The sequence below is a fragment of the Triticum urartu genome, chromosome 7A, assembly GCF_056163025.1.
Source record: "Triticum urartu cultivar PI428250 chromosome 7A, HENAU_Tu73, whole genome shotgun sequence".
Taxonomy (NCBI): Eukaryota; Viridiplantae; Streptophyta; class Magnoliopsida; order Poales; family Poaceae; genus Triticum; species Triticum urartu.
In genome coordinates this window covers 52,810,414-52,830,164 of record NC_141879.1, presented here as the reverse complement: position 1 = coordinate 52,830,164, position 19,751 = coordinate 52,810,414, and positions in this window count along the sequence as shown.

Genomic DNA, 19,751 nt, shown 5'->3' with positions numbered 1-19,751 from the left:
CCAAGGGGCAGACAATATTAGACAATTCCGACCGATCGCGCTCATTAACGTGCCTTTTAAAATCTGTGCAAAAGCGTGCGCCAATAGACTAGGTCTGATAGCTCATCGCTCGATTAATCGAAACCAATCTGCTTTCATCCGAGGACGCAACATTTTAGAGGGACCGCTCGCCCTGCAAGAGATCGTTCATGAACTAAAGCGCACTAAGGAAGCGGCGGTGCTGCTGAAACTCGATTTCGAGAAGGCATACGACCGTGTGAATTGGGATTTCTTGCGGCAAGTGCTTATCGGAAGAGGCTTTTCTGATGTTTGGGTCCATCGTATTTTGCAGTTGGTGTCGGGAGGCCAAACTGCAGTCTCGGTGAATGGAGAAATAGGGCATTTCTTCCGGAACAAACGCGGGCTCAAGCAGGGTGATCCGATCTCACCTCTCCTTTTCAACTTCGTGGTGGACGCTCTGTCCACAATGCTTCGGAAAGCAGCCGAAGCAGGCCATATCCAAGGGTTGGTAGGCCACCTCATTCCAGGGGGAGTGACGCATCTGCAATATGCAGATGACACGCTGCTTTTGTTTCGCCCTGACCACCACAGCATTGCGTCGGTCAAAGCGATTCTAATTTGTTTTGAGCTCATGTCAGGGCTTAAAATAAATTTTCATAAATGCGAGGTGCTCACGGTGGGGGTTGAGCCGGAGGAAGGTAAACGTATAGCGGATTTACTCAACTGCAAGGTGGGTAAATTCCCGCTGACATACCTAGGCCTTCCAGTTGACATCAAAAGGCTGACGGTAGAGGATTGGGAACCTCTATGTGCTAAGGTGAGGGGTAGGGTGTGCCCTTGGAGGGTAAATTCCTCTCAAAAGCGGCCAGACTAGTTCTCACGAACTCAAGCCTCTCTTCCCTGCCTATGTTTGCTATGGGCCTTTTTTTGCTTGCAGAGGGGGTGCACACAAAGTTTGACACGCCGCGGTCTAAATTCTTTTGGGAAGGAACTAGCCCGAACCGTAAATACCATATGGTCAAATGGGCTTGGATGTGTCGTCCCAAGGACTTGGGGGGCCTCGGGATCACCAACTCTAGATTGCTTAACATCGCTATGATGTGTAAGTGGATTTGGAAAATTGCCCAGGGGGCGTCCGGACTCTGGGTTGATCTCCTTAAGGCCAAGTACTTCCCCAATGGGAATTTCTTTGAAGGTAGAGCAAGGGGCTCGCCTTTTTGGAATGATCTCCAGACGATCAAGTCGGCCTTTGCCTTGGGGGCTAAGTTCTTGATTGGAGATGGGCGATCGGCGCGATTCTGGATAGATCTTTGGATAGGCGCCCGCCCCCTATGGGAAGAATTCGGCGACCTGTACGACATTGCCGTAGACCCAGGCATGTCGGTGGCTGACGCGCTGTGTACGACCCCTTCAGAGATTCATTTCAAACGCGAACTTCAGGGGACAGAGTAGGCCAGTGTTGTAGCCCTGCGGCAGTTGATTGACCGGGTGGTGCTCTCAGACCAACCGGACGTGGTGAGCTGGGCGCTCACCAGCTCTGGGAAGTTCTCGGTCAAGTCTCTATACCGCAAGCTATGCCAGGGGCCGTCGCAGCTGGTGGTGGCAGGGCTTTGGACCGCGCGGTTGCCACTGAAGATCAAACTATTCCTTTGGCAAATGTTTCGCGATAAGCTTCCCACTTCCCTGAACATGGCCAAACGGAATGGGCCGGCCAATGGGCCTTGTGCGTTGTGCGGGGACCCAGAGGACGCGAACCACGCCTTCTTTCGGTGCCCCTTAGCGCGGTTTGCATGGAGCGCAGTGCGGTCCGCGGCTGGTGTCCAGTGGGACCCACGCTCAGCTGCAGAGCTTATCCACATTTTAGGTGCGCTGCAAGGCTCAACGAAATGAGTCGTGTGGACCTGTGTCGGAGCTCTTCTATGGTCCTTGTGGCTAACTAGGAATAAACTCGCGATCGAGGGGACCTTGCCAACACATCCGGCTAATATCATCTTCAAATGCAATCTTCTTTTGCAGCAGTGGAGTCCGTTGGGGAGGCGCAAGGATGCTGATTTGATCAAGATAGCGCAACAGCGAATTCTGCAAGTGTATGCGGCGGCTAGGGAGCCATGACTACGGTGGTCGACGTAGTCTCTTTTGAGTGCTTGACGAGCCTGCGTGCTCAGTACGGGCGATGCCTTGTAACGCGACAGTAACTTTATCTTCTCTGCTCGATCATGGTAGTGGCCCGATGGGGCTTTTGGGTGATGTAAGACTTATTGGTATGACTCTGCCGTTGAGGCTTTATTAATTTAAAACCGGACGCATCTGGCGTCTTCGTTCTAAAAAAAGTATTTATTGCCAAATTTTGACCATAAATTTAACTAAAAAAATAATAATGCATGTCACCAAAAATTATATTGTTGGATTCGTATTTTAATATAGTTTCCAATGATATTATTTTTGGTTACATGCATTAAAATTTTATTAGTTAAATTTAAGGTCAAATTTTGGCACAAAATGCAAGGGGGACCAATAAACCAGGACGAATGTAGTAAAACATATTAAGGTAGAGCACTTAAATGAGAGCAATGGCACTATGACAGTACTACATAGATTGACTTGTCTTGTCTTGATGATTGACCGCAATAATGACGTTGTGAGTAGGTGATTAAATTTGATAGTGCATTGCTTCTTGATTTTTTTAAACAAATCCTTGTGTTGTCGCTGGTCCCATGAATAGGCACATTAGGGCATCTCTAATGGTTGTAGCATAGTTGTTGGTATACTTTGCTACTTCCTCCATCACAGTTTAAAGGGCGTACCTCACATCTCTCTGGGCCCAAGGTTGCTAGCGATTGGTAGGAATAACCGATGCATTGTAGTTGCGGTAGTTAAGGATATGCGCCTAATTAATTGCCAAACAAACACATAGTAACCTCCCCATCCAGTAAAAGAAGGAAACCATCACATGTATTGGTGGAGTAATTTCAGTTCACACTATGCATGCGCACCAGGAAGGCAAACGGAAGGAGCTAATTCCTCCCAAAACGATGCAGTTAATAGGCTAATTAATGGCATGCGCCCTATTTCCCTCTAATTGTGAAAAATTCTGGTTTTGAAGATACGCCCTTTAAACTGTGATAGAGGGAGTACATAGGATTTTTTATGATGTGTCATATAATAAATGAGGAAAGAAAGGAAGGTTGCATGTACATAAACCAATACCACTTGCACAAGCTCCAATGTAGAATAACAGAGCACCTTATTTATTATCTCACATTCTATTGGGTAAACAAGATAGAACGTATTGGAGTTGTTGTATGTTAAAGTGTTGATTGATGACATGGTATATTTTACGAACAAACTAACATACAAACTATTGAAGATGCCCTTATGTGGTACTCAGCTGGAATTGGCCTTGTCTGAAACTTCAATGGTCGTTGATTTTTTATTGGTTTTCCTAGATGGATGCGCCTGTTCTTTTTGCTATGCACTTGGCAACCAGAGTGGAAGTTGACTATTCTAGTTCATTTTAGTTTCATCTTTGTCAGCTCCTATGTTTAACACTATTAAAATAATAGTGCCATGTTTCTGTGAACGATATAAGCAGAGGAGGGACCAAACAGTGTTCAGCCTCATTTTTTTCGCGAATACGCAAAGCTTGCGTATCATTGCATTGATAGAAGAAGTTAGAATGATTACAGAAGGTGGTACAACACATGACACGAACACAAGAGGCGTGAACATGGTGCCCAAAACGGAGAGATGTAAGATGCACGACCCAAACAAAGAAGAGCACGGCTAAACTCGACGACTAGAGAAGCAAACCAATCTACAACTAGACGATCAAAACTCTGAAGCCGGCAGCGAGGATGCCGCAACCAACCAAGACAACGCCTTCATGAAGGAGAACGACACCGAGACGCCGTCGTCGTCCAATCCAGAAACCCGAACCTATGGTTTCTTCTAATGCTCGAGGAGGGGCACGGAACGGCCATGACAACGCCTCCAGGAAGGGGACGACACCCGCGGGTGTCGCCGTTGCCAGCACAAGATGTAGGCTTTCGCCCTGGACAATTCCACGCAATCCCAAGCCATCGGAATACGAGTCGAAGAGGAGGTCGTCGGGTGTAGGCCGGTGTTGCGACTGCAGGAAGGGGAGCCACGCGCGATGCCAAAGGAGGCACCGTGCATCGCCGGGCGCGCGAGCTTCAGAGGAGGACAAGGATGCGTGGATGCGTGGCTGCGCGGGATGAGAGGAAGTGGGGATGGGACAGTGACCATAGCCCCGGACAAGCCAGGATCTGGAAAGAGCGTGGATTTGGGCCACCGGGACCGGAGCAGCAGGGGCGCCGGCGGACGCAGGGAACCAAGACACCGTAGGATGATGATATTGCAGATATGCCGAGGAGCCAAAGAGCCAAGAGAGCCGGAAAGAGCGCAACTTTCGAGGCTCGTCGGGTCCGAAGCCGCACTGGCCGGCAATGGACGCAGGAAGGGGACGCAGGTCCATGGCCGCTGGGCCGAATCCGCCCCTGCAGGGGGATGGGGACGAGGTGGAGGTGTCGAAGTGGACTCGCGCGCAGCCAAACCCACGACCGGCGTGCCACAGGAGGCAGACGTCGACCGCACAACCCCAGCCATCCATGGCCGCCTCCCCAGAAGGCCGACTTGAAACTCACGGGGGGGGGGGGGGGGTCTGAGCAGGGGGAGCCGCAGCCAGCAGGGCCTCGCCAAGGCCGGCCGCCTGGAGTGCCGCAGCTAGCCGGAGAGGATGTCCAGATCATGTCAGGGCGGACAGGGCACCATCGGTGCTGAGATGCGGCGGCGACAGTCCACCCGTGCCGCTAGCGAACAGGGTAGGCCGGCACCGCCGCCGCCAACTCAGATCTGGCGCGGGAGGGCAGAAGGGACGGTGGGAGGAGGAGGGACAGCCCTGCCGCCGCAATCCCAAGGTCCGGCGTGGCTTCGTCGGCCGGCCCTACGACGGCGGCGGCGCGGGGGTGAGCAGGGAAGGGGTGACAGGACACCGGCGGCTGGGTTCCACCCGAGTCGCCTGGCTCGGGCGACGCGGGGGTCGGGGGGTCAGGCCGGCTCTCCTCCTCGTTAGTTTAGGATCCCCATCTTCTTTCTGAGTGGGGAGCAAAAAAGGCAGCAGCGAGCGCGCTAAACTTTGCGGCTCATCCTACATTCCTTTTTCAGTAAAGGGGTAAGGAAATGCCGTTTGCTGATCAATAAAGCTCTATTCTTCCAACCAAAGGACAAAAATCATGAGGGTGGATTTTCTATTCTCGAGTGTACTACTCCCGAGTTTACAGAAACCAGAAAGAACAATATCAAATGTGATCCAAAAATTCTGATTTTTTTTGACATGAAACATGAACAAATGTTTTAGGTTGTCGTAAAATTTCATCCGGAAATAACATTCGAGCAGCTCTAGACAACAAAAATCATCTTGTATAAAATGGAAAAAACATTGACCGGTGATCTTGTTATTTTTGGTGAGATCTTGTCGAATGTTATTTGTTGATGAAATTTTGCAAGTATCTAAAACAATTTTTCATGTTTGATGTCACAAAAAATCAGATTTTTTGGATCAGTTTTGAAAGGTGTTTTGTCAGTTTTTTTCAAAATTGTTGTGTAGTACACCAGAGTGTAGCCACACCTTTCCGTAAAGACATAACCAACTGATTCTTAACAGTTAGCTACTGGTGTAATAACGACTTCATATCACTGCCTACGTACTACCTAGGTCTTGTATTTTCTAAGAGCAAGACCCTGCTAAGCAAAATATCCTAGATTTTTCCAGACCCACTTTGTGCATCATTTGTTCTATCCCTACACATTACAGATTTCCAGGCTGGCTATGTATACTATTCGTTCTCCTCGCAAAAAACAAAAAATGTATACTATTCGTCCTATCTCTACACACAAGAGATTCAGATTTTTCCTGTCTATGTATACTATTCTTCATATCTCTACACACTAGAGATTCAGATTTTATTGGTTCACGCATATAAGGATCAGCAATAGATTACTGAAACCAGAACATGAAGTATCGAGCTTTGCTGGTGTCTTCTTCTCCATCCACTTGATTGCTTTATTTACCAAAGTCATCTTGCTTGTCAAATATGATTTGCTTGGACTGCTAATAGATTGCACAAATTGCATTGTTTTTCAACTTTGTAAAGTGGAAGGCGAGTTAGCCGCGCACCTTCTCTGCAAATGCCAATAGTCCATGCGCATTTGGATGATGATATAGTTTTGGCATGGCTTCGATGGCTTGGACCTCAACCCTTGGAGTGCTTTCACTTTGTCAAAGAGTAGTCCACCTCAGTGTGCCTCCCAAATGGTTTCAGTGGCAGGGCCGTGTCCTTCCTTTTTTTTTTTTTTGCCACGGCGTGAGAAATTCGAACGAGTGTACTATTCATGTCTTATATGGTATCTCAACCACGCCTACTGTGGACATCGCAATAATCAAGTAGGAGGCCACCCTTTGCGTTTTGGCCGCCGCGAAGCATTTCGAATTAGCAGTTCAGCTTACTACTACGAGAGACCACCCAAAAGACATCTTCATCAGCTCAATTCAGATCCTCGACATCAGCCACTGTGTTGTTGATCCCTTCTCGGCCTCTGCTTTGGACGCGTAATGTCTCGGCGACCGCTGTATGTCTTGTCTGAAAATCTATTAGATGCAGAGGGTTGTGTGCACATGACATCAAAGTGTTCCAATATTTTTGCTGCCCTTTTATTTTATTTTTCATCAGAACCGCCAATACAAGGAAAGATTTCTACTTTAGCCCACTAAAACACACTTCTTTGAGACTTGGGAATTTATTTTCATGTTCATTAAAAATGGTTCAAATCTACCGCATCGCCGTTGGATGCTCGATCGTATTCTATGGAGAGGAGTCATGCTTTGGGAGCAAACAGTGGGGACTCCCAATTGTGGCGAGGCCACTCACCACGACTGTTGCATCATTGCATCGTTGCACAAAGAAATGAAACGTCTGTTGCATGAGACACTGCTTCTCCCAAGTTTAATGGCCCTGTAAATATCGATTTGTCTCGTCTTAATGGCGCTGTGATTAGATGCGGTAGTGCTTCTTTCCACTTTGCTTACTTTCGTCCTTCTTTTTTTCCGAAAGGGAGAATAGTCGCGGTCTCTGCATCAAGCAATGGACACAACCATTTTATTAAACTAGCACATATGCCCGTGCGTTGCAATGGGAGAAAAATAAGATGACACCCCTGACTCAATCATGCACTAATCATATCAAAAATCATAAACTGAAATTTCTGTTGCAGGGACAACATTGAACTATTTTCTGGGCGACCAGATCAACAGGGCGGAGGTTCTCTTCTTGGGCGTCGGATGCTTTCTGATTGCAGCCTGCCTAGGCTCACTTGTTCACTCCTCCAATGCTGCTGACAACCAGGAGAAGCTATTAAACTCCAGAAACTCTGCTGGGTAGAATCTCATCTCTGCTTCCTTCCCCAGCGCCTTATTCATTTGATGAAAATAATGAATGAGCTTCTTCCTTTTCACCAAGATTTTACTTGTAGATATCTGAATATTTTAGCTAATCTACTGCTTGTAACTGGAAATCCAAACCAAATTTACAAGTTTCGGCACAAGTACGCCGTGCAGTGCACTGCATCTGAAGATCACTTTGCTGAATTCTTCACAGGAACACTGCAAAGTAAGATCTCACCCAGCACCTTCTTCAAGAAGAAGGTAACAACTTGTGTATCAATAATCAGGTGAAAATGATGATCTACTGGTCTTCTTAATAATAGTCTTTCAATCGAGAACATAGGAACCAGAGGATTGTGAAGCAGCAAAGCCTGCAGTACCATATAAAGCCGTGGAGAAAGCCGAGGCAGGAACGGCAGATTTCCTCGTCGACCTCGAGGACAAGAGATCAATCAAGGTTCTCGGGTCCAATCCAACACGCTGGTGGGGCTGGCGATCGTGATGTTCGCGGGGGTATGCTATGCTACTCGCTGTTCGCGCCGGCGTTCAACCTGGCGACCAACGATCAGTGGCACAAGCTGCGCAACGGCGTGCCGCACCTGGTGGTCTACACCGCCTACTTCTACTTCTGCCTCTCCTACCTGGTGGTGGGCGTGGCGCTCAACGTGTTGTGCCTCTACCGCCCCTTGACCGGCGTGCCGCGATCCACGATCCACACTGCGGGCTTACGGCGGCGACCGGGAGGGGAGAGGGGGATGGCGCTGCTGGCGGGTCTGGTGTTCGGGCTGGGCAACGCGTTCGCGTTCATGGCCGGGTACGCGGCGGCGGACTCCGTGCAGGGGCTGCCGCTGGTGAGCATGCGCTGGGGCGTGTTGCTGTTCGGGGAGTACCGCAGGTCGTCGAGGAGGGCCTACACGCTGCTGGAGAGCATGCTCTTCATGTTCGTCGTCGCCATGGCCGTGCTCATGGCCTCGTCCGCGCACAGGAAGCCGCCCTGACGCAACCACTGCTGCTCATGCATGGCATGCCAATGGGGACCTTGTACGTGTAGCAACGGCGGAGAGGATACTACCCTTGCAAGTTCTTGGACGAGGACGGATGTTGTGTGTATGTAATTCCGACAAGTGCGATGCAGTACTTGTACCAGAGATCGGAAACGTGGCATCCCGTGCGTACGTGCGGCGAGGGCAGACGCCCAGAGTTGACTTTCGGGAACAAACGCGCGCATGCATCTCTGGGCACCGCTGACCGACGTGAGCTCCCCTCGAGGACCGCTGGGGCTTGCCGTCGGGACGGCCGCGAGGACGTGGATTCATCCATGCATCTTCCCTTTTCTTCTCCTCAAAATTCATTCATCTCTGCGACCTTCTCTCCTCCAGTTAGTGCGACCACCGCCAATTCTAGCTAGCTGCTCCGGTGACTCCGTCTCTCTCCTCCTTGAGACGAACGCCGGAGTCACCCGCAAAAAAAAAAGAGACGAACGGCGGAGCCCAGAATCTCGTTGCCGCCGCCGACACAATTCCTCGCGCCTCCTTCCTCTCCGATCAGCACCGGCAGATCGTCGACTCCTGCAGCTCAAAGACCGCATCTTTTTCCTCCTCCTTCCTTAGAGCATCTCCAGACGCGTCCCTAACAGGCCCTCTTGGCGACTTTTTCCGCGCCGGCGCCAAAAAAAACGCCCCAGTCGTGTCCCAGGACAAAGAAATCCGCCGGCTCGGCCCGTTTTTAGGCCCGGCGATCGCAGGCCGAACCCAGCGCACTTGGGGCGCTCGGGGGCTCCGGCGCAAAGGAAAAGCATGTCTGGCCCACACCGTCGGTGAAAAGTCAAGCCTATCTTCCAGATTCACCTCCCACCCCCCGCGCGCTCGGCCGACAACCGGCTGATCCCGGCGCCCACCGCCCAGCACCGCTGGATAGGCCATTCCCCGCCGGGAAAAGAGCAGAGGTTTCGCCGAGGCAGCCTCTTCACCACCGGTTGGGTGATTTTTCCGGCGTTCCGGCCGCGGAGGGGCAGTGTAGTGGCAGGTGCGCGCCCACCGCGCCCGTAAGGTGTTCGGCGATTTGCCTGCCTCGGCAATGGACTCAGACGACGAGGAGGCACTCGCCGCACTGCTGGAGGAGGAAGCCGAGGCCGACATCTAGGAAGAGGAACATCTCATGGTCCTCGCCGGCATCGCCGCCCTACTGGCGAGCAATGAAAAGCCGGGCCTGGTGGCTCGGCACCTGGGCAGATGAAAGCAAAGAACCGGCATCATCTCGAAGGATACTGCATGCTCTACTCCACTACTTCGCCGACGCTCCACTGCACGGCGACAAAGTATTTCAGCATCGTTATCGGATGAGCCGAAAGCTTTTCCTCATGATTATGAATTCCATCCGGGAGTTCGACAGCTACTTCAAGTGCAAGAAGGATTGCACTGGCAAACTTGGATTCACCTCAATCCAGAAGTGCACGACAGTGATGAGGATGCTTTCATACAGAGCTCCTGGTGATTCACTCGACGACTCTGGACGCATGGCCGAGTCCACCACCATAGAGTGTTTCTACAAGTTCTGTCGGGCAGTGGTGGCAGTGTTTGGACCGTAATACTTGCGAACACCCAATTCGAAAGACACTGCTCGAATCCTAGCACAGAATGCAGCAAGAGGATTTCCTAGGATGCTTGGAAGCATCGACTGGATGCATTGGAAATGGAAAAACTGCCCATTTGCTTGGCAAGGGATGTACAAAGGCGCCAAAGGCGGTTGCAGTGTGGTACTTGAGGCGGTGGCCACACAGGGCCTCTGGATTTGGCACTCCTTCTTTGGTATGCCAGGAACTCACAATGACATCAACGTGTTGCAGTGTTCTCCTGTCTTTGCCAAGCTTGTTGAAGGTCATTCTCCTCCGGTGAACTTCGAGGTTAATGGGCGGCACTACAACAAGGGGTACTACCTAGCTAATGGCATCTATCCGAGATGGTCTACATTTGTGAAGACTATCTCAAACGTTGTGCCAGGAGGCAAGAAGTCCCACTTTACCATGGTGCAGGAGGCTTGCAGGAAGGATGTCGAGCAGGCATTTGGTGTGCCCCAATCTCGATTTGCTGTTGTCCGGTACCCTGCTCAGACCTGGTCGAAAAATCAAATATGGGAGATCATAACTCGCTGTGTCATCTTGCACAGCATGATCATCGAGAGCGAGCAGGAAGAGCCAGTGTTTGACACTGAACCATACTACAGGCAGGGTCATCTAGCCGAAGTTGATCACCAGCTACCGGCAACCTACACTGTCTACCTCAGTATGCGTCAGGAGATCCGAGACCCACAGGTGCATCATCAACTACAGCAGGATCTGTTAGAGCACCTATGGAGGATGAAGGGCGACACCTATCTCGACGTGTGATGAAATATGAGTTGAACTATATAATTTGTATTGAACTATCTGTTGTTGCACTATTTTGTTGAACTATTTGATTTTCTGTGATGAACTATGTGGAAAAAAATTATTTATGTTGAGAATTCAACGCCGAACCACGCTGAATATGGATCGTTTCTCGCCGAAAGTGGGCTGAAAAGCGGCCAGGAATGGGCCGATATCGGCGACCTGGGGCGACTTGGGGGCGATGGCTGGATGCCCAACCGCCCCTAGCGCCAATTCTACCGACGGCTCGGCCCCAGGCGGCGATTTTTATGCCTCCTGGGGGGCCAACGGCTGGAGATGCTCTTATTTAGCACGCCACGCCACGCCAGCGACGAGAGAACCGGCGGGCGGGCGTAGGCGTGCAAGCGACCGAGCATCTGATTGAGGCACACCACACAGGGCCTCCTATCCTCTCCTCCCCTAGTTCCAACCATGCATGCAGGGACCCACTCAATTAATCATGTCGCCGCCGACCTTCTGCAACCAATCATGGCCTCCAGCCGCCCCACCTTCCGTTGGAGCTCCATACCCATGGCAGGGACACCGACGCCGGTCCACACCCACATGGAGGTAGCTCCTCCAGCCCGCACGGGGTAGCTTCTGCCTTCGATCTAACCCGCCGCGACGTCCTCTTCACCTCAAATAGGTCTATGAAAAGACAGACATATTCAAATATGGATCCTATACCACTGGTAGAAAAAGGGCCTGTTGTCCCGGTTCGTAAGGGCCTTTTGTCCCGGTTCCTGAACCGGGACTAAAGGGTCGGTACTAATGCCCTGTCCCTTTAGTCCCGGTTCAATCCAGAACCGGGACAGATGGGCCTCCACGTGGCCTGTGCGCGGAGTCCAGGCAAGAGACCCTTTGGTCCCGGTTGGTGGCACCAACCGGGACTAATAGGCATCCACGCGGTAGCATTTCTGTGGCTGGGGTTTTTGTTTTTTTTGAAGGGGGGGGGGGGTTTGGGGGTTTTGGGGGGTTAATTTAGGTGTTTCATATATTGTGTTAGCTAGCTATAATTAATAGAGAGAAGTGTCCTCTCTTATGTCCGTGCTTGGTCGACGCTACGTACTATACATACGTATAGAGAGGACTAGACACGCTAGCTAGCTTGTAAGCAAACGAAGGAAACAGAAGATCGTCATGAACATATATGCATACAGAGAGAAGTAATATCGACCACCTCTCCTTCTCCGAGAGATTGGTCGAACAACAAGTTCTCGTATATCTATCCGACACTACCTGCTACATATATACAATAATTATCTCTTACAAATATAATCATACGGACTCATGGTCCACATAGTATTCTCCATCTTCAGCGATCACGTGGTCAAGAAAGAATGCCGCCAATTCCTCTTGAATTGCTCGCATGCGAGCTGGTGCTAGGAGTTCATCCCGCTTCCGAAACATGTAATTTGAAGAAGGGGGTCAATACATACATACATACATACATATATATATATATATGAATGATTGAAACTCAACACAAATGATGGTAATAAAATAAAATTGTGAATGTTGTTATTTACATACTTTATATTATTCGTCAGTGTAGCCCCGCTCACAGGTCGTGTGGCGGATGGACTCGCAAACGTAGTATCCACAGAAATCATTCCCTTGTTCCTGCCACAACCACTTTACAAGAAATAGAGGTCAATCAAACTGATAAGCAAGAATGTCAAATGGTATTGATGAAACTAGCTTGAATCAATAGGAGATGCGCGGAACATGCTACTATAGTACTTACTTTCGGGTGTCTAAATTGCAGCTTCTTCGGGAGTCCTGGAGCTTTTTTGGAGAATTTTTTCCAAACCCTGCCAGACAAAGAAAACAATTACTTGATATATCGGGAAATGAACAAAGTTGCTGATATGGTGGATAATGATCGATTTAACTTACTTCTCGAGCATTTGAGTCATGTCCGCATAGTCCTGGGGATCTTTTCATCTTGAGTCTAAGACGGTTGCTAGTCCCTGCACAAGCTTAATCTCTAGGAGAATATAGTGGTAACTGCACACGCATGCATAACTCATCAATTACATTACTATAACCTTGACTAATATATAAGGGAAACCGAATACGCACAAGACAGTAACACTCACCTGAAGTTGTAAGGAAAGAGTATTATATCTTTGTTTTCATTTATTACCAACGATCTTAGCAAGTTGGCCTCGGTATCTGCAGCATGAAATTTAACCTGAGTTGCATCTATGAGATATGTGTTAATGAACCCAATATCACCGACTTGTCTTTTCTTCAATTCGGCGATCTTCAATCTGCATAATATAGTGAGGATGATTATAAATACATGCAATGAAAGAGTTGCGCTATATAGAGAGACTTAATGACAGAAGTAGTACTACTTACAGACAGTAGCAGGTGACCGTTGTTTTATCGAGGGCCAATTGATTGAAAAACTGAAAGAACATCTCAAATGGAACAGGCAACAGTTCAATTCCAACAAGGTCATGCTCCTTTTTAACTTTCACATACAAAATACTCCTCCCCCAGAGTCTCTGCAGATTTTCAAGTACCAATCATGCAATCTTTGCATCATCATTGATAGAGATCTTTCATCTTTGACGAGAGGCTTCCCGTACTCGTATCTTTGTATCTGCACCTCCATGAAATCATAATGTACATCATCGGGCAGGTAATCGCCAAGATTGCTATAACCGGGCACCATCCTCGGATCATTAGCGACGTTGTCGCTAGGCACCTTGAGCGGGGGGCACGATTGCTTCGCTTGTTCGCCGAGCTGGGCAATTTGTTTCCCAGCTCGTCGTTCTTTCAGCCTTTGATCACTGATAGTACTTCCCGACCGCTCCGCTTCGACAAATTCCTTTCCAATAATGCGCTCATAGTTTCCTTTCGGCGGAGACTTGGGTGGTTTTGTCAGGGCAGCCAGAGTGCGCTTCGCTTTCACCGGATCTACCTTCTCCTACGGAGGTGGATGTTTCTTTGCTTTCACCCCTTTAAAGTAGTTCCTCACTTCTTCTCGTGCGATCACGGCGTTCTCCTCCGGGGTCCTCTCGTATGGTAACTTCTCTGGAGTCTTCAGAGAAGGACCGAATCTGTATTTCCTCCCGCCTCTAGCTGTACTGCTAGACGCCAGCAGAGCAGACGGAGCGGTTGTCTTCTTTACTTGCTTACGAGGCGGAGGAGAAGGACTACGGCGCGCCGGAGCAGCCGGAGCGGCGGCAGGTCTCTTCCGCCCTTGCTGACGAGGCGGAGAAGGAGGAAGCTGGCTGCTCGGGCGCGTTGGCGCAGGAGGAGAAGGAGGCGGAGTGCCGCCACGCGCCGGAGAAGGAGTCGGTCGAGTGCCCTAATCGTCACTCGCCGGAGGAGGAGGCGGTGGAGGAGGCGGAGTGCCCTGATTCGTCGGAGGAGGAGGCGGTGGAGGAGGCGGAGTGCCCTGACTTGCCGGAGGAGGAGGCAGTGGAGGAGGCGGAGTGCCCTGACTTGCCGGAGGAGGAGGAGGAGGCGGAGGCGTCCAGTTCGGAAGGTTGATAAGCTCCTTCCGCCATAGGCATGGAGTCTTCAGAGTAGACCCCAGCCTAGTCTCCCCTTCACCGGTAGGGTGATCAAGCTGGCGGTCCTCAAATCCCTCCGTTATTTCATCCAGCATCACCGTAGCATATCCTTCTAGAATCGGCCGGTAGTGAAAAGTTGCGCCGGGTTCAGTAGGATAAACAGAGCCAACAGCCGCCTTGACCTTCAAATTCATCCATTGCGTCATAAGGTGGCAATTTTGAGACTCCGTGATAGCATCCACGGGATGGCTAGCAGGAGCCGTCAAGGCATACTCCGGCTGAAGCAGCTCGGTGGAAGCCACGCTGCTTCTCCGCTGAGATGGCAGGGTAGCTTCGGGGGAAGCTTCGGCAGTACGTTTGCTGCGATTTGTTTCTCATTCCTCTATCGCTTGTACCCTTGCTTGCAGCGCCTGCATTTGGGTCTGCTGCAATTTTTTCCTCCTCTCCTGGGATTTGTAACCGCCTGCGTCCGGAAACCCAACCTTCCACGGAATGGAGCCTGGCGTGCCTCGTGTCCGTCCAGGGTGCTCTGGATTCCCGAGGGCCATTGTGAGCTCGTCGTTCTCTCTGTCTGGAAAGAACGTCCCTTGCTGCGCTGCTTCGATATACTGCTGAAGCTTCCTGACTGGTATGTCCATTTGATCGTTCGTCCAAATGCACTTCCCTATTACAGGGTCCAAGGTTCCGCCAGCCCCGAAGAACCAAGTCCGGCAACGGTCTGGCCAGTTAATTGTCTCTGGTTCGATCCCTTTTTCAACCAGATCATTCTCAGTCTTGGCCCACTTAGGCCGGGCTACGAGGTAGCCACCTGACCCCGTGCGATGGTGATGCTTCTTCTTTGCAGCATTTTGCTTGTTTGTCGCTGACATCTTCTTACTCTTTTCCAATGTCTTGTGGGCCACAAATGCGGGCCAGTGATTTCTGATCTTCTCATATCTGCCCTTGTATTCTGGTGTCTCTTTATTTTCGACAAACTTATTTAGCTCTTTCTTCCACCTCCTGAATAGTTCTGCCATCCTCTTAACAGCAAAAGACTTGATTAATTTCTCTTTAACTGGCTTCTCTAGATCATCCTCTGGCAGTAGGGTGAAATTTGACTTTAGCTCAGTCCAAAGATCATTTTTCTGCATATCATTGACATAAGACACCTCAGGGTCTTCTGTAGCCGGCTTTAACCATTGCTGGATGCTGATTGGGATCTTGTCCCTAACCAAAACCCCGCACTGAGCAGCAAATGCGCTCTTTGTCCAGAGGGGTTCAATCGGTTGGCCGTCGGGCGCGATTGCTATGATCTCAAACTTCTCATCCGAGCTCAACTTTTTCTTCGGGCCTTGTCTCTTTACCAAAGTTGTGCTCGATCCGGAGGGCTAGAAAAAAGAACAAAGACTTAATTAATATGTGTACATACCAAAACAATGAATGAATCAATTAGCTAGTCAGCAGAAGCTTAACTAATATATATACCTGGCCGGACTTGGTTCGGTCACCGGAGACGTCATCACGGTCTCCTTCTTGCACCGGCATTGGGTCACCGGAGCCGTCCTCATGGTCTCCTTCTTGCACTGGCATTAGGTCACCGAAGCCATCATAATCATAGCCAGCTGCTTCTAGACCATCGGTGTCGTTGAGAAACAACGAGACGACGGCATCACTTCCTCGTGCGATTATGTCCCCCAACAACTCTTCTTGTACTTCATCTAGGGCGATGTCCATAGTTTCTACAAATATTGACAACATGGCAATTATTATTCAAACATGACGGATGGATATATTAGTGGCAAACGTAGAACTAATATTAATTAGTGGCCTCGACGCTGCTTCTCTAGGGTTTGGGGTGGCCTCGACAGCGCTTCAAGGATAAAAAAGAAGAGGAAGAAGAAAAAAAAGAGGAGAAGAAAGAATAGAGGAGTTCTCCTACTCCTCTATTCTTTCTTCTCCTCTTTTTTTTTCTTCTTCCTCTTTTTTTTATCGGGAATGAGGGTCGTCGAGGGTCGCCGAACGGTAGAGGAAACCCTAAATAGCAAGTATCGTGGGTGTGAGATACATGTGGCCGTCGGTGTCGGACACTACATCCACGTCCCACAAGTTACGTGGGCGTCGAAGCCCGCGTCACTTGTGGGACGTGGATGTAGAGTCGCCGAGCGGTAGAAGAAACCCTAAATAGCAAGTATCGTCAGTGTGAGATACATGTGGCCATCGGTGTCAGAAACTACATCCACGTCCCACAAGTGACGCGGGCTTGAAAAAAAAAAGAGGAGAAGAAAGAATAGAGGAGATCTTCTCCTCTATTCTTTCTTCTCCTCTTTTTTTTCTTCTTCCTCTTCTTTTTTTATCCTCTTCTTCCTCTCATGTTCGACGACCCTCGACCCCTCGGCGACCCTAGACCCCCTCTCGACCCCCTCATGTCGAAGTTATCGGCTAGGGGGTATATCGACAATGACATACCCGATACATACATACATATCACATGCATTCATACATATATGAACAAAATTAATATCTACTAATTAACAACCTAAATAAAAAACTAATACATATAGGAAGAAGAAGAAAAAAGAAGAGAAGAAAGAATAGAGGAGGAGAAAGAATAGAGGAGAAGACTTCCTCTCCTCTTCTTCTCCCTCTTCTTCCCCTTCTTCCCCACCTCTCTCATGAATGTCCGACGTCCCCCCTCCCCCCTCATCATCATCTATCATCCCCCCTCTCATGTTCAACGACCCTCGACCCCTCGGCCGCCCTCTCGACACACCCACGACCTAAAATGACCTAAAATGAAAATAACCTAAAATGCACTAAAGTTATCGACGACCCTCTCGACACATCCACGAATAAGAAAATATATCATCTTCTTCATCTCCTCTTCTTTGCATATTCACATAGCCACATACACATACATAGCCACATACATATTCATCTATGAATAAAAAAACATCATAGGTACAATTCATATCGACATTCATACATACATGAAAAAAAAATATGAACATCGTGAACAAAAAGATCAGCGAGCAAAATTATTTTCCATGAACATACATATAGCCACATTCATATAGAACTTTTGCATATATGAACATATATTGATGATTTTCTAAAAATGTAACTTTTGCATATAAACAGAGAGCAGCGGCGGCAATGGGTGGCGTCGTCGGCGACGGGGATGGGAAAGGGGGGAGCTCACTGGGGGCGGGCGGCGACGGGGAGAGGAGGCCAGCGACGGGAAGGAGGACGGCGGGCTCGGGGATGCCGGCGACGGGGACGGCGTGCGCGGGGCGCGCGGCACGCTGTGACGGGGACGACGGGCTCGGGGTGGCACACGGCGACGGGGACGGCGGCGGGCTTGGGGCGGCACACGGCGATGGGGACGAGGAGGCGGGGCTCGGGGCAGGGCGGACGACAGCGGGCTCGGGGCAGGGCAGCCGGCGACGGCGACGAGGCAGGGCACGGCGACGGCAACGGCGACAGGGCGCGGCGACGGCGACGGGGCAGGGCGCGGCGATGGCAAGCACGTGGGGATGGGGCAGGGCGCGGCGACGGCGATGAGGAGGACGAGCAGCCTGGCGGCGTCGGCGATGGGTAATGGAGCAGTTGGCGAAATTTTCGCAAGTGTGGGCTTATATAGGCGGACCTATGGTCCCGGTTCGTCGCACGAACCGGGACGAATGCGCACCTATGGTCCCGGTTGGTGCTACAAACCGGGACCAAAGGCCTCTTTTTGGCAGCCCAAAGGGCGGGAAGCAGAGGCGTTTGGTCCCGGTTGGTCGCACCAACCGGGACTAAAGGGGGGCATTCGTCCCAGTTGGTGTTATGAACCGGTACCAATGCACCCCTTTAGTCCCGGTTGGTGCTACCAACCGGGACCAAACGCCCTGTGCTGGCGCGGTGCGGTCGTAAGTTTAGTCCCACCTCGCTAGTTGAGAGGGGCTCGGAGTGGTTTATAAGCCTCGCTGCTACATCCCTCTCGAGCTCCTCTCTATTGCAGGCTTACGGGCCTAATCTGTGCATTGATATGCCTATTGGGCCTGCTGGGCCTTCTGCGGGCCTGAATCCTGGCCCATGTAAGGGTTTCTAGTCGTATTCAGGCCGTGGAGGCCTAGTAGGTGGCATTTTTTTGTTTTCTTCTTTTGTTTTCTTTTTTGCTTTTTATTTTTTTATTTGTACTAAATACTTATAGTTTTTAGTGATTTATTTTTGCTTTTAGGTCATAAAAATTATAAACTCTCTATTAGTGCCATTAGTTTTAAAATTTGATTTTTTTGTTTTCTTCTTTTGTTTTCTTTTTTGCTTTTTTTTATTTGTACTAAATACTTATAGTTTTTTAGTGATTTCTTTTTGCTTTTAGGTCACAAAAATTATAAACTTTCTGTTAGTGCCATTAGTTTTAAAATTTGAACTTTTTTGTTTTCTTCTTTTGTTTTATTTTTTGCTTTTTATTTTTTTATTTGTACTAAATACTTATAGTTTTAAAATGTATGTGAAGAACTAGTTTATGAATAGCTTAATATTACAGTGTTTTATCATTATACTCTATTTAGTAATTTTAGGTTATTTTTAAGTTGAACAAAAAATACTAGAGGTTTATAAAAACTTTTTAGTTGATTCCTTTTGCTTTTTTGAGCTATAAGACCCTGAAATTGAAAAGCATTTCAAATGAACTCCGAAAAGGTTGAAAATTGGCATGGTATCATCATTTCACCCACATAGCATGTGCAACAAAGTTTAGATGGTTACGGCAAAAACTGGATGCACTTCGTGTACAAAACGGACAATCTCTTTCGAAGTATCAGGGTTTCGGACGAAAGATCATCTGTTACAAAGGGATTTCATTTTCTTTAACTTATTTGAACTCCATATTTTTTCTGTGTTCAAAATGCACCATTCAAATACACATCATCAATTTTCAACCCTTTCTGACTTCATTTGTTATTTTTCATGCATTTACTGATTTCTTGAGCTATAAGACCCTGAAATTGAAAAGCATTTCAAATGAACTCCGAAAAGGTTGAAAGTTGGCATGGTATCATCATTTCACCCACATAGCATGTGCAACAAAGTTGAGATGGTTACGGCAAAAACTGGAGGCACTTCGTGTACAAAACGGACAATCTCTTTCGAAGTATTAGGGTTTCGGACGAAAGATCATCTGTTACAAAGGGATTTCATTTTCTTGAAATTATTTGAACTCCATATTTTTTGTGTTCAAAATGCACCATTCAAAGCCACATTATCAATTTTCAACCCTTTCTGACTTCATTTGTTATTTTTCATGCATTTACTGATTTTTTTGAGCTATAAGACCCTGAAATTGAAAAGCATTTCAAATGAATCTCCGAAAAGGTTGAAAGTTGGCATGGTATCA